Here is a 14,549-nt window from a genome sequence, read left to right as displayed (position 1 = left end):
TATTCGTCCATTTCATTGCTTTAGAAACAGTTGTGAATTCTATACAAATTAATACATATATAAACGACTAGTAGTATAGTACATATTTTTCAATACTGTTTTTATTCAGTTGTGTAGCAACAAATTGTAGCTGTTCATATGGTTCTTTATTTAGTGCTATCAGCTAATCAGATCCTGTTACATTACGGTGTTGTTTTATAACTTTGTATTTCTGATTGCGTGTGATTCTTAATCTCTAGCACTAGTTGTAATATTTTTAAAACTGATCCCTACGCCTATCCCTTTGAAAGACTAGGTCACTTTATATGTATCTATATAAATCTTTAAGCCCATTGGAAATGAGCACGATGCTGTCGAGTGCAACTCCAGTTTAACATCAATTCTTCATGTTTTAAATACTTTAAGTTATTGGCTGTGATGTTGTCTTTGAGGTTGGCTATTATTGCAACATGAGAAGCTCACATGTTTCACATGTTATTTGTCAGCAATGGTAAAAATATAAAATCTAATTACCGGCGGAAGGCAGACCACAGATATATGACTTTGAAACTTAGCAACAAATAAAATCAAATATAATCTAGTTACCCCTAAATTTTATGATGCTTAGTGATTGGTTTAGTTTGTTAACGCAGACTTTACTCGTACACTATGTGGGCGTCTGGGGATCGATTTCCCGTGGTGGCTTTTTTTTGCAGTAAAATAAACGTATATATATTTATATACCTACTTGTGTAATACTAGATTGCTGCATGATAAAAAAAGAACCTCGTAAAATTTACTTCTTCTAACAAATCAAAGGAAAGTCAGATTTGAATTTGATATTTTAGTGTAAATCTACAAACTTGCCTGTGTATTCTCAGTCCGCCGTCGATCACAAATCTTAGTACGAACAAACAGTTCAAGATACCGCAATGGATACAGCTTCACCGGTGCAAATGGTTGTAATGAGAACACGTGTAGTGTCTTTCGTACACTTGATCTTCAATATTAAACTGAAGTCTTTTTCTCATGTGATATTTGCCTTTCTAAGCGACATATGTAAATCAGTGGCGCACTAAATTCAGTAAGGAATTGTTATGAAGTTGGTTAGGCCTACTTTTATTTTCGACACTATCTAGTATGCCAATCATAAAATATAATCATATTTTGTAGGTAAACTAATGAAGCCATGAGAGATATGTTTCTGTGATAAATGTAGCTATAACCAGGGAAAGCTAAGAACAAATTTCGCCCAGTAAAACAAGTGTTCGATATGACCACCATTCATCTCCACTGGTGGCGTATGATATTTCAGAGGTTTTTCAATTTCTGCGAAGCACATTACGATAAACCAAAGACTTAAGGTGGCTCCTTAGCAAACCCCAGCAGGGATGGGGTCTGTAGTCCATGTTATCCTTGTATATTGAAGATATCTGATGATTACTAGGTTCCTGAAACCAACTTCTTGACAGTTTTTACAATGTGAGTCATCATTTCTATTCCGGATTCCTTCTTACCTGAACTGACAGAATGGTAATGTGTCCAACATGGATCGGTGGCGTTTACTGTCATAAACCCATTATTTATTTGTTGGTTCCTCAAAAGAAACGTGAGCAAATGAAGAATTTGTTTCTGAATCCAAAACACGCTGCATCTTCTCAAGACTTCACTTCAAATGACACAGTCACTCATGTGACTTAACCACTCTCTTCAAATGACACAGTCACTCATGTGACTTAACCACTCTCTTCAAATGACACAGTCACTCATGTGACTTAACCACTATCTTCAAATGACACAGTCACTCATGTGACTTAACCACTCTCTTCAAATGACACAGTCACTCATGTGACTTAACCACTCTCTTGAAATGACACAGTCACTCATGTGACTTAACCACTCTCTTCAAATGACACAGTCACTCATGTTCACCTGATCAGAGAGCGAAAAGTAAACCTCCTCAGTCACGTGATGCTGATTTCTAATTCAAGACAAACTTTAACCATTCGTGTGCATTTTCTGTTCAAGGATGGTTAGAAACCTGTAGCGGTACACGTGTCCTACAGTTAAACTTCTAGACTATGGACTGTAGGAGTCGGGTGGACTTGGCTGCACGTTAAGGGTGATCTTTAATGTGTAGCAGTACTGTTTTCGTGTCTAGCTACTGACATTCTCAATTGTTGATCACAGGAGTTAGATGGCAGCAGGTTAAGGCGATATTTAATATGCAGTGGTACTGTTTTCGTGACTAACTACTGACATTCTAGCTGTTGACTGTAGGAATCTGGTGTGTCTAACTCCTTGAAGTTTTTCGCTTTTATCACTTCTGCTTCAAGGATTGGTGTGAGACACCAATATGAGTTGCATCAGTACCAACTACAGTTTGTTAATTTTTTATTACACCTTCCCAAAAACATCATTGATGCAAATTCTTATTTCACAGTTTTCACGTCAAAATTGTTTTAATGGCGCTTTAGTGGTAGTTTAGTAACGCTTTGAACAATAACATATCTGGCGTCCAGAAATAATGTCTTAGATACTATTTTAATGGCATAATTAATTATAGCATATTTGATGCCAGTTTTACACATCGAGTACGAAAATTTCAGGCCCGGCATGACCTGGTGGTTAAAGCACTCGACTCGTAATCCGAGGATCGCGGGTTCGAATCATTGCCACACCCAACATGTTTGCCCTTTAAGCCGTGGGAGCGTTATAATGTGATGGTTAATCCCACTATTCGTTGGTAAAAGAGTAACCCATGAGTTGGCGGTGGGTGGTGATAACTAGTTGCCTTCCTTCTAGTCTTACACTGCTAAATTAGGTATGGCTAACGCAGATAGCCCTCGTGTAGCTTGCCCGAAATTCAAAACAAAACAAACAAAAATTTCATGATCAGCGCTCCATAGTTATAACGATTTTGCACTCGAATTGTGTTTCTTTTCATCTCATTACTTTATCTGTCACAGACTGTAGTATTCTAACGATTAGTTTTCGAGCCACGAATTTTAATTTTAACCAACTAACTTTATAATAATCATATATATGCATGCATATAAAATAAAAGTGGAATTCTTTATTATGTGCGATACATAGATTTACACAAATTCTCTGTTCTTCAAGAATTACGAACAATAGTCTCTAGCATTATCAGGTATTTTTACAATAAGTGCAAAATATCAGTCGCTGTTTGATACGGTTGACGTCAATACTTTGAATGAACCGAAATACAGGAACGTAAACTACGTCCGTTTGGTCAGTATAATTTGATTGAAAATGTAACCACTATTGATCAAATAATATGGCATTGCCATTTGTAGATAAGAACTCGCCTCGTTTCTAATACGGGTTATCCTTCGTAGATAAGAACTTGTCTCGTTTCTAATGTAGTATTATCCTTTCTAGATAAGAGCTCGTCAGGTTCTTACTGGAATCATATGTGAGTTTATGTTGATTTTATTTTACGTTTTCGAGTGTTGAAAAACGTAGTTGATATCTTTATATAGCTATGATAATTAAATCTGTTTGTAATTGTTATTACATATGTATATTCTAAAGTCAAAATATACGTTTCAGTCATACCAAACTCACAGGGAAGAAACAGTCTACCTCGTGCTTGTCCACTATATTACCCAAAGTAATGATTCGAGAAAAGGAGCGAGGGTTAGTGGAGTATTAGGAAGAAGCGGGCCTACATTCTGTCACAACCTGAACACTTTGGTGAATTTAAACCGTAAGCATACAATTCACTGATAAGTAAGTACACCGAATTTTATTCACTATCAGGCTGTTTATCTTTAATATCCAGTAAATCATCATTTTCATTACATTTTTAGCAATAGTAGCTGAGATAATGTGGCCCACTTCATGACTCTCACTGGAAACACGGGGAGTTATACTAGAAATACAAGTACTTCAAAGTCTCATAATTTTATTCTTGTGTGTTTTTTTTTTTTGGGGGGGGTAGGGGCGGTTTTTGCACTAATAATTCAAAAACATACGTACAACAAATGGATGTTTGCTCTTGTTGATTAAGTTATTAAACATAAATAAAACACATTATATGCCAACAGTACATATTTTAATATATATACTATTTAAATTTGTGGTAATATGCAGCCTGCCATAGTATCTAGTTTACTTTTGTTGACTAGATGAGAGTGTAGTTTTATGTAAGGTAAAACAGTTAGTTCTTATTTCTTAGAAACCATGAACTACAAGACAACAACTCGTATATATTTTAATGATAGAATCATTATTATTACAGCTGTAAACATTGATACTTTACTCTGTGATGGAATAAGTAAGTACTTTGTTAATCTAACTTCTGTATCAACTTTGTTAAAAACAATATCTGCTGCTACTTCTTGTGTGTTGAAGTTTATTGTTTTAAAGAACCAAACACGAATTGTTAAATGCAGTGACTATTCACTAGAACAATACAGACCAAGAAGAACACGTATTACATCACGTATCACGTAATCAGCGACTGTTATATTACAGTCGAAGCTAATATCTTTGTCATTGTGAGTATAGCTGAGGATGCACTGTAAACATGGATGTAACAGATTATTGCTGAGGGTTATATCAAGACCAAGCCCGTCTATCGTAAGCAACCGTAAGGTAGCGGAAGTCTTTGTCTTACGTGGTAATATTTCCACGTTTAATACAGTATGAGAGTAAACGAATTAAATTTATTGTTGTTACAAGCCAGTACGTGAAATATTCATGTCTGAAACGTACAGTGAATGTTTTATTTACTGGATTATCACAATCATACATTTAATCCGTATATTCTCAGACTCTACTGAGCATCGACATTTTGGTAAAAACGTCTTAAATATTTAAAGAACTGTCTAACTTAGTTACAATTAAATACCAGGTTTATTAATACAGTTAACTGGCAATATATTTCTAAGGTATTATAAAAAATCAAGTTTTACATTTTGAAAGTTCTATTGTGTTGGTTTTGACACAAAATCTCAAAACGTTGATTCTTAGCTTTTGGTATTTTCAATGTCACTCAGTTCTATCGATACAATATGCCTGACGTGAAATAACATTAAAAATGGCTTCATAGAAACAATGTTGACTTCAGAATTAAAAGATAGCTTACTAGATCCATTATAAAAAATGTTTAACGTGTTTACAATACTGTTACTGTATGATATTATCATATCCGGATATATTTTCGCTCATTGTGTGGCTATTTGTGTCGTGTTCACACGGATATGGAAATCCGGTTTTTAGTGTTACAGGTCTTCAGTCTTACTATTGAGCCACTGCGGAGGAAACAACTTTATCTACAAACGAAACTCGTGTGTAATTTTAAAATCTGAGGTTCCTTTAAATTTTTCTTCAATTGCAAAGATGTAATTTATAGCTTTCAAAGATGATTAGCGTTTTATAAATTTAGATGCCTGAGGTATAACTTTGGTGTTGTGGTCACCCAGCTAGAAGATTAGATAATTGTATCTGATGAAACATTATGACTTATGGCACAGTTTTGTTACTAGCGTAGCGACACAGTAGCTTGGATAATATAGGGTAGTTATATATATATATATGGCAAAAAATAAATAAATATTTGTAATTTTGATCGAGATATCCACTTGAATCAAAGAACTCAAGTTTCAATGATGCCTTAAAAGCTGTGATGTAATAAATATTTTCAGGGGATCTTATTGAACTAAGAATCGTGCATACCAGTTATCACAACTAATATCATTGTGATACAGAGATCTGAAAAGCAACTTGTAAGTTGATACCATCAAACAGTTTGTTTTTATAATATTCACATAAAGCTACACAATGGCTGTCCGCGTTAGACGTTCCGAAATTTGAACTGATAGTGTAAAGAGAAGGCGCCCATTCAAAGCATCCAACGCCAGCGAATGAGCTACTCTTGTCAAACCGAATAGTGGGATTTGACTGTTATCCTTATAACAATGCACCGAGGGCCACAAGATATGACAACTGGACGCAAAGCATGAAGTCTCATATCTACAGTCCAACATACAAACCACTGGGCCATGTCCAGCCCAACTATCAAATAAATGTATCACCTATTAATTTGACTGGATGGATACAATTTCCAAAGTATTTGTTTTTGAAAATGCATTACTATTTTAACAGGGAGAACTGAGTAGCATTGAAAAATGTTATATAATTAACCTATTACTTTGTTTTATATAGAGCATCAATAATTAGTCAATATTGGAGATGTGTATTAGTTCTGGAACAGACTTAAAGGTATTTCCTACAAACCAACACATATTTTATAAATCTGCAACTATAGATTATAGCGTTATTTCGCTTCTCAACTTTTCATCTGTAACTTTTCCTCTAGTTAACGCACTTGCAGGTTTTAGAACCGTGTTTTGTTCACTGTCCAGGTACACACCTAGAACGCTGCTTTGCTTGTGTTTTTCGCTTGTTTTAGTTGGAAGCGAAACAAATTGAAAGAGAACACCTAAGTGTTTCATCATAAAAGCTGAAGTCTCTGTATTGACGATACATCTTGTTTCCACGTCATTGTTTATTTAGTTATATTTCGAAAGAAACTTGAAATGGTCAGACCGCCTAGATCGCACGCAAACAACTCATGAACCATCCCTTGAACGACCTATTCTTTGTTCTGTTTTCCAGCTTTGTTATCGAATATCATTCCAAAAGGCGCAAAACAAAAGAAGGAAAAATCGACACGCGAGAACTGTAATTCATAATTTCTGTATGAATTACTTGGATAATTAATGAAACTAATTAGTATAAAAATCTACTTAAATATTCTTCATTAAATTCTATTTTAAATTATCAGAAAAACAACTCTACTTTGAACTGTGTTTTTATTTGTTGTTGTTGGAAGGAAAAATTATTATTGAGTAACAAAATAAGTAATACTCTAATGGTCGGATCATCACATGATTTTCTTGTAAAGTTTATTTATAAGAAAAATCCCAACTGAAATTAAAAGGGGTTGGGAATCTTAAAGGTGTTAAAGTTTGGAATTTAACTATAGTTTTCGTGTTTTTTTACCGATTATTTCCACATTTTAAATAAACCACTTTACCGATTTTAGTTTGTTGAAACTTAGATATAGTATTATTTTTTCTTGGTCTTACTGGTAACTCTCCAAACGTCTAGTACAGCGTTATGAAAGATCACTTCTTACATTGTAAAGTATAACTTATTTATAGCCTCCTTGTTAAAATTAATGAGAAGTGTAAAAGCGTCGACTGTTTAGTTATTTATTATAGACGTGAAAGTTCGAACACATTTCGTGAAGTTATTTTGAATTTTATAAAGTACCGTTGCGAATTTAATTCAATGGTAACGAATATCTATACTTTTTTTTTTTCACTGGGTGTCAATTTCAGTTTGTTTCAACGTTTTCAGTCCTGAATGATGGATGGTTTGTTTGTTTGTTTGTTTGATTGATTTGAATTTCGTGCAAAGCTACACGAGGGTTTTGTTTTGAATTTCGCGTAAAGCTACTCGAGGACTATCTGCGCTAGCCGTCCCTAATTTAGTAACGTAAGACTAGCGAGAAGGCAACTATTCATTATCACCCATCGCCAACTCTTGAGCTACTCTTTTACCAACGAATAGTAGAACTGACTGTAACATTATAACGTCCCCATGGTTGAAAGGACGAGTATATTTGGTGTAACGGGGATCCGAACCCGTGACTTTCGGATTACGAGTCTAGTGCCTTAACCTGTTCAGTGCCGTAGACGAGATAACTCGTCCAAGCCGATCGGTATCACAGTGCCACGGACGAGTTAATTCGTTCTTAATAATACCTAACTTCAACGCTAGATATGAGCATCATACATGCATTTGACCTACTTACAAATTGTTTCACTTTCGATCCAAAATGGCGTCACGAAAAAATTACAAAATAAAGAAGCATTAGAGTTGTATTGTAGCAGCTGAAATACTTGGCAGTCAAGAGGTTAAACACCTGGTCATGCCGGGTCTATGATGAATGGAAACCCTTGAAAGGAAGATAACAAACAACTTTATATAAATGTTTTTTTATTCTATCTCACGTTTCAGCTCGCATGTTTTGTGTTTTTTTTAACGTCACAGGTTACAAAACTGATGTTAAGTTACAATAACCGAAAATAAAAAAAACTACAACGACTTGTTCTCGTACATACGGTTAATATTAGAGCGTGCTAAAAGTGTTGTTAACAAGTTATAATAACTGATCGAGAAAGTCGGTGTGTAAACAACAACAACAACAAAGAATCGAGTTTTCTCTACCAATTTTATTTTAGGTTTCTGCTGTACACAAGATATTATTGGTAATTCTAAAAATAGTAAAAACCGAAAACATAATTCTCTTAAATACAACTTGTCAGTGAAAAAGTAAAATATTAATATCTAACTTCAACCAGTTTCCCTTTCTCAAATAAAGTATTGCACTTGAAAGCAACTTTTACATTAAATTTAGAAAACAGTAGGACATCTATTGGAGGATAGAAAAATAGCGAAACGTGTATTAAAGATTAAGGAAACATTTTCTCTTTCATAATACGTGAATGTATGATTGTAACGAAAGCGCTTTATTATTTTAAGGCAGAATGATATATATATTTTTTTTAAAACGATTAATGGCATTGTAGTTTAGACTTAAGATGTTTTAGTGTAACAAATATTCAAAGCTTAAATAAACAGAAGGACGTTTCTCTGTTACAGTTAGGAAGAATCGATCGTGTTTGAGAATATTTTAACGTTTAAAGTGCTGTAATGAAGCTGAGTATATCATGCCAAATATAACAACAACAAAAAACAGGTGATTTGAAATTCGTTATAAACATATGGGTCATTTAAGCATGTCCGAGAAATATTTTCGTAGTGTATATAATTAGTGTATATATTTATGCGCTTATTTCGTAATTCATTGCAAAAAGTATAGTTTAATCCCCCAGAATGTTCCAATGCATCCCTTCTTTTGTAAATAGCGTGCCTTTCTGAACCATTCAACGTTAAACGCTCATATTACAAAATTAAAACTCACTGTAATTTTCCGGATGTAATTCAAGCATCCATCCTTCTTTGTGTTTCCTCTTATTTGTAGGAAGTCGTTATTAGCACCCAAGTGAAGCTTAAGTCACTGTACTAATCTGTACTCTAAAAATCGCGACTAGATGTATACCTGTTTTGGGTACAGGGTATATAGTTCACTTCACGTTTAAACACATACAAATAGTGATGTATTTCACTTCCCTCAGCAACACAACTGTATGTCTGCAGACTTTCATCGTTCGAAACCCTTGTTGGCCAAAGTACAGACAGCTCATTGTATAGCTTTGTGCTTAGCTACAAAACAAAACTAGTTCAATAAATGAAATGCCATTGTAGACGTAATTTACATATTTTTTTTGTCTGTTTAAATTGATAAACTCTTATGGTGGTAATGTTTGAAAAATACCACATCGTGAATAACTAGAGAAAATGTTAATTCTATATTGAGTTCATTACATACCAACATTTACTTGTGTGTACTATAACAGTTTTATAAATTAGATAATCCTATGTGAGAATATCTCTTATCGAATCCAGCGTCCATGAACACAAACTCTTGAATATAAAAACAGACAACGAGCTTTCTCTTATTATCTCTATCAATGTTGGTTGTCAACTGCTGGTATTTTTTATGTAAACAGTTCTTCAAACAACGAAATCTTTGTTTCTACTAATGTTTATAGAACGCTAACACTGATATAAGTACTGACTATTTTCTGCCAACACGATCTTTAGAAACATTATCTCTTTTTGTATCGAGTCCATTGTTCGATATCTGTAAACAGTTTGGCATGTATCTAGGTGTCGCTGTTTTAATTCCATGCCGGTACACATTTATTTTTAATTATTAACCAAGTTTTTGTGTTACTATATAACTTTAGCCTAAAAACCGAATGAGTTTTTTGTGCATTTTAAAATATGAAACTTAAAAATATAATTTGAAAAATTAATAATTATTCGATGATAGGAAATTCACTTCATTTCTTTTCCTACGATCACGTGTTAAATTTACTTAAAATGAATGTTACAGCTCTATCCTAATCATATGGTTTTGTTTTTGTGCTTGAATTTACAAGAATGTAAACGTTGACACCAATTTATTTTGTCTCTGCTCAGGATGTGTGTGTGTGGTTCAGTTTGTTTTGAATTTCGCTTAAAGCTACACGAGGGCTATCTCAAATAGCCATCCTTAATTTAGAAGTGTAAGTCTAGAGGGAAGGCAGCTAGTCATCACCACCCACCGCCAACTCTTGGGCTACTCTTTTACCAACGAACAGTGGGATTGACCATTACATTAAAACGCCTTCACAGGCTGAAATGGCGAGCATATTTTGTGTGACAGGGAGTTGAACCTGCGACTCTAACCACCTGGCTATGCTGGGCCATGTGTTTATTTTCTTATAGTAAAACCACATCAGGCTATCTTCTGTGTCCACCGAGGAGATTCGAACCGCTGATTTTAGCGTCGTAAATCCGTAGACCTCTGCTCAGGAAACAACTACACGGTTGCAATGTTTCAAAATATTTTCATTTAACACAATATAAGTCAAATACTTAACAAAATATTTTAAATTTCGTGCAAAAATGTTTTTACCTCGTTTGCTTCAAAGTCTCAAACTATAGACATTCATGAGATCATAAGTTTTACGTAAGATCTCTTTGCATTGTTTTTCAGATATTTCCATTTCTTGCAAGATTGTTTTATATAAAGCAGTTTTCAACCTGGCAGAGATTTACAAATCTGATAATATATGGGAACCAATAAGCAAACAAAACAAAGAGATTAAAATTTCTTTCTTTCAACAATGAATAACATGCGATAGATGAAGGATATGCGACTTAATTACAACGAACTGTATAGTCAAAGCGAAAGCGCTGTCTAAGAAATGATGAGAAATAGAAACAAGAAAAAAAAACAACATAATTTTTCGTGTATGTTAAAAGGAAGTCAACGGAAAGCGTCGCTGTGGCGTGGGCTGCTGTCAACACGTCACATTCGTTTTCACTTCAATTAATCAGCTCATTAATGTACGAACTCTTGAGTTACAGAGAGGATTAACGTTGTCATTTTCCCGGCAGCCCACCCAAAGTGGTTACTCCGTATGTCTTGTATTAAAACAGGAAATGCACTTAGACTGTTACAGTTAAGAATAACTGATGCTCAATTAGGGAAACTATGGCAGGTAGAGGAAGGCATTGAAGGATGAGGACATCGACGTATGATATTATGATATCTTTAATAAAGATCTTCATTATACATAGGCACGTGTTTGCGTATTAATGAGTTTCTGCATAAAACTTTCATTAATTAAGTTTACTATCTAAATTTTCCTTCTAACATAAACTCAGTAATTCAGAGTATTTTCCCTCGCAAGTTTAGAGCGGTCCTATTTGTGGTAACGTTTATGCGTGTTGAGAAAACTTGTATCAAGGTGTGAAGTAAACTTATATTAAAGTGTAGAGAAGGCTTCTATCAAGGTGTGAAGTAAACTTATATTAAAGTGTAGAGAAGGCTTGTATTACGTGGGAAGTAAACTTGTATTAAGGTGTAGAGAAGGCTTGTATCAAGGTGGGAAGTAAACTTGTATTAAGGTGTAGAGAAGGCTTGTATCAAGGTGGGAAGTAAACTTGTATTAAGGTTTAGAGAAGGCTTGTATCAAGGTGGGAGTAAACTTGTATTAAGGTGTAGAGAAGGCTTGTATTACGGTGGGAAGTAACCTTGTATTCAGGTGTAGAGAAGGCTTGTTTGTATTAAGTGTGAAGTAAACTTGTATTAAGGTTTAGAGAAGGCTTGTATCAAGGTGGGAGTAAACTTGTATTAAGGTGTAGAGAAGGCTTGTATCACGGTGGGAAGTAACCTTGTATTCAGGTGTAGAAAAGGCTTGTTTGTATTAAGTGTGAAGTAAACTTGTATTAAGGTTTAGAGAAGGCTTGTATTAAGTGTGAAGTAAACTTGTATTAAGGTGTAGAGAAGGCTTGTATTAAGTGTGAAGCAAACTTGTATTAAGGTGTAGAGAAGGCTTGTATCAAGGTGGGAAGTAAACTTGTATTAAGGTGTAGAAAGAGCTTGTATTAAGTGTGAATTAACTTGTATTAAGGTGTAGAGAAGGCTTGTATCAAGGTGGGAAGTAAACTTGTATTAAGGTGTAGAGAAGGCTTGTATCAAGGTGGGAAGTAAACTTGTATTAAGGTGTAGAGAAGGCTTGTATTACGGTGGAAAATAAACTTGTATTAAGGTTTACAGAAGGCTTGTATCAAGGTGGGAAGTAAACTTGTATTAAGGTGTAGAGAAAGCTTGTATTAAGTGTGAAGTAAACTTGTATTGAGGTGTAGAGAAGGCTTGTATTACGGTGGGAAGTAAACTTGTATTAAGGTGTATAGAAGGCTTGTATTAAGTGTGAAGTAAGCTTGTATTAAGGTTTAGAGAAGGCTTGTATTACGGTGGGAAGTAAACTTGTATTAAGGTGTAGAGAAGGCTTGTATTAAGTGTGAAGTAAACTTGTATTAAGGTGTAGAGAAGGCTTGTATTAAGTGTGTAGTAAACTTGTATTAAGGTGTAGAGAAGGCTTGTATCAAGGTGGGAAGAAAACTTGTATTAAGGTGTGAAGTAAACTTGTATTAAGGTGTAGAGAAGGCTTGTATTAAGTGTGAAGTAAACTTGTATTAAGGTTTAGAGAAGGCTTGTATTACGGTGGGAAGTAAACTTGTATTAAGGTCTAGAGAAGGCTTGTATTAAGTGTGAAGTAAACTTGTATTAAGGTGTAGAGAAGGCTTGTATCAAGGTGGGAAGTAAACTTGTATTAAGGTGTAGAGAAGGCTTGTATCAAGGTGGGAAGTAAACTTGTATTAAGGTGTGAAGTAAACTTGTATTAAGGTGTAGAGAAGGTTTGTATTAAGTGTGAAGTAAACTTGTAATAAGGTGTGAAGTAAACTTGTATTAAGGTGTAGAGAAGGCTTGTATTAAGTGGGAAGTAAACTTGTATTAAGGTGTAGAGAAGGTTTGTATTAAGTGTGAAGTAAACTTGTAATAAGGTGTGAAGTAAACTTGTATTAAGGTGTAGAGAAGGCTTGTATTACGGTGGGAAGTAAACTTGTATTAAGGTGTAGAGAAGGCTTGTATTAAGGTGTGAAGTAAACTTGTATTAAGGTGTAGAGAAGGCTTGTATTACGGTGGGAAGTAAACTTGTATTAAGGTGTAGAGAAGGCTTGTATTACGGTGGGAAGTAAACTTGTATTAAGGTGTAGAGAAAGCTTGTATTAAGTGTGAAGTAAACTTGTATTAAGGTGTAGAGAAGGCTTGTATCAAGGTGGGAAGTAAACTTGTATTAAGGTGTAGAGAAGGCTTGTATCAAGGTGGGAAGTAAACTTGTATTAAGGTGTGAAGTAAACTTGTATTAAGGTGTAGAGAAGGTTTGTATTAAGTGTGAAGTAAACTTGTAATAAGGTGTGAAGTAAACTTGTATTAAGGTGTAGAGAAGGCTTGTATTAAGTGGGAAGTAAACTTGTATTAAGGTGTAGAGAAGGTTTGTATTAAGTGTGAAGTAAACTTGTAATAAGGTGTGAAGTAAACTTGTATTAAAATGTAGAGAAGGCTTGTATTACGGTGGGAAGTAAACTTGTATTAAGGTTTAGAGAAGGCTTGTATTAAGGTGTGAAGTAAACTTGTATTAAGGTTTAGAGAAGGCTTGTATTAAGGTGTGAAATAAACTTGTATTAAGGTTTAGAAGGCTTGTATTAAGGTGTGAAGTAAACTTGTATTAAGGTGTGAAGTAAACTTGTATTAAGGTGGGAAGTAAACTTGTATTAAGGTGTGAAGTAAACTTGTATTAAGGTGTAGAGAAGGCTTGTATTAAGTGGGAAGTAAACTTGTATTAAGGTGTAGAGAAGGCTTGTATTAAGTGGGAAGTAAACTTGTATTAAGGTGTAGAGAAGGTTTGTATTAAGTGTGAAGTAAACTTGTAATAAGGTGTGAAGTAAACTTGTATTAAGGTGTAGAGAAGGCTTGTATTACAATGGGAAGTAAACTTGTATTAAGGTTTAGAGAAGGCTTGTATTAAGGTGTGAAGTAAACTTGTATTAAGGTCTAGAGAAGGCTTGTATTAAGGTGTGAAGTAAACTTGTATTAAGGTTTAGAGAAGGCTTGTATTAAGGTGTGAAGTAAACTTGTATTAAGGTTTAGAGAAGGCTTGTATTAAGTGTGAAGTAAACTTGTATTAAGGTGTAGAGAAGGCTTGTATTAAGTGTGAAGTAAACTTGTATTAAGGTGTAGAGAAGGCTTGTATCAAGGTGTGAAGTAAACTTGTATTAAGGTGTAGAGAAGGCTTGTATTAAGTGTGAAGTAAACTTGTATTAAGGTGTGAAGTAAACTTGTATTAAGGTGTGAAGTAAACTTGTATTAAGGTGGGAAGTAAACTTGTATTAAGTGGGAAGTAAACTTGTATTAAGATGTGAAGTAAACTTGTATTAAGTGTGAAGTAAACTTGTATTAAGGTGTGAAGTAAACTTGTATTAAGGTGTGAAGTAAACTTGTATTAAGG

At 34.4% G+C, this 14,549-nt stretch overlaps 1 long non-coding RNA gene across 1 annotated transcript in view; it reads left to right on the top strand.

Annotated features, from left to right (window-relative positions):
- LOC143256030 (uncharacterized) overlaps positions 1-14,549 on the top strand; it is an 81,662-nt gene that overhangs the window by 56,296 nt on the left and 10,817 nt on the right. Inside the window, exon 2 of the long non-coding RNA XR_013030965.1 lies at positions 3,556-3,735. This is a non-coding gene — a long non-coding RNA (uncharacterized LOC143256030). The remainder of the gene's footprint in view (positions 1-3,555; positions 3,736-14,549) is intronic.

Source organism: Tachypleus tridentatus, chromosome 7 (assembly GCF_004210375.1).
Source record: "Tachypleus tridentatus isolate NWPU-2018 chromosome 7, ASM421037v1, whole genome shotgun sequence".
Classification (NCBI taxonomy): Eukaryota; Metazoa; Arthropoda; class Merostomata; order Xiphosura; family Limulidae; genus Tachypleus; species Tachypleus tridentatus.
The sequence above is the reverse complement of the archived record's forward strand: the minus strand, read 5'-3'. Positions and strand labels throughout refer to the sequence as shown.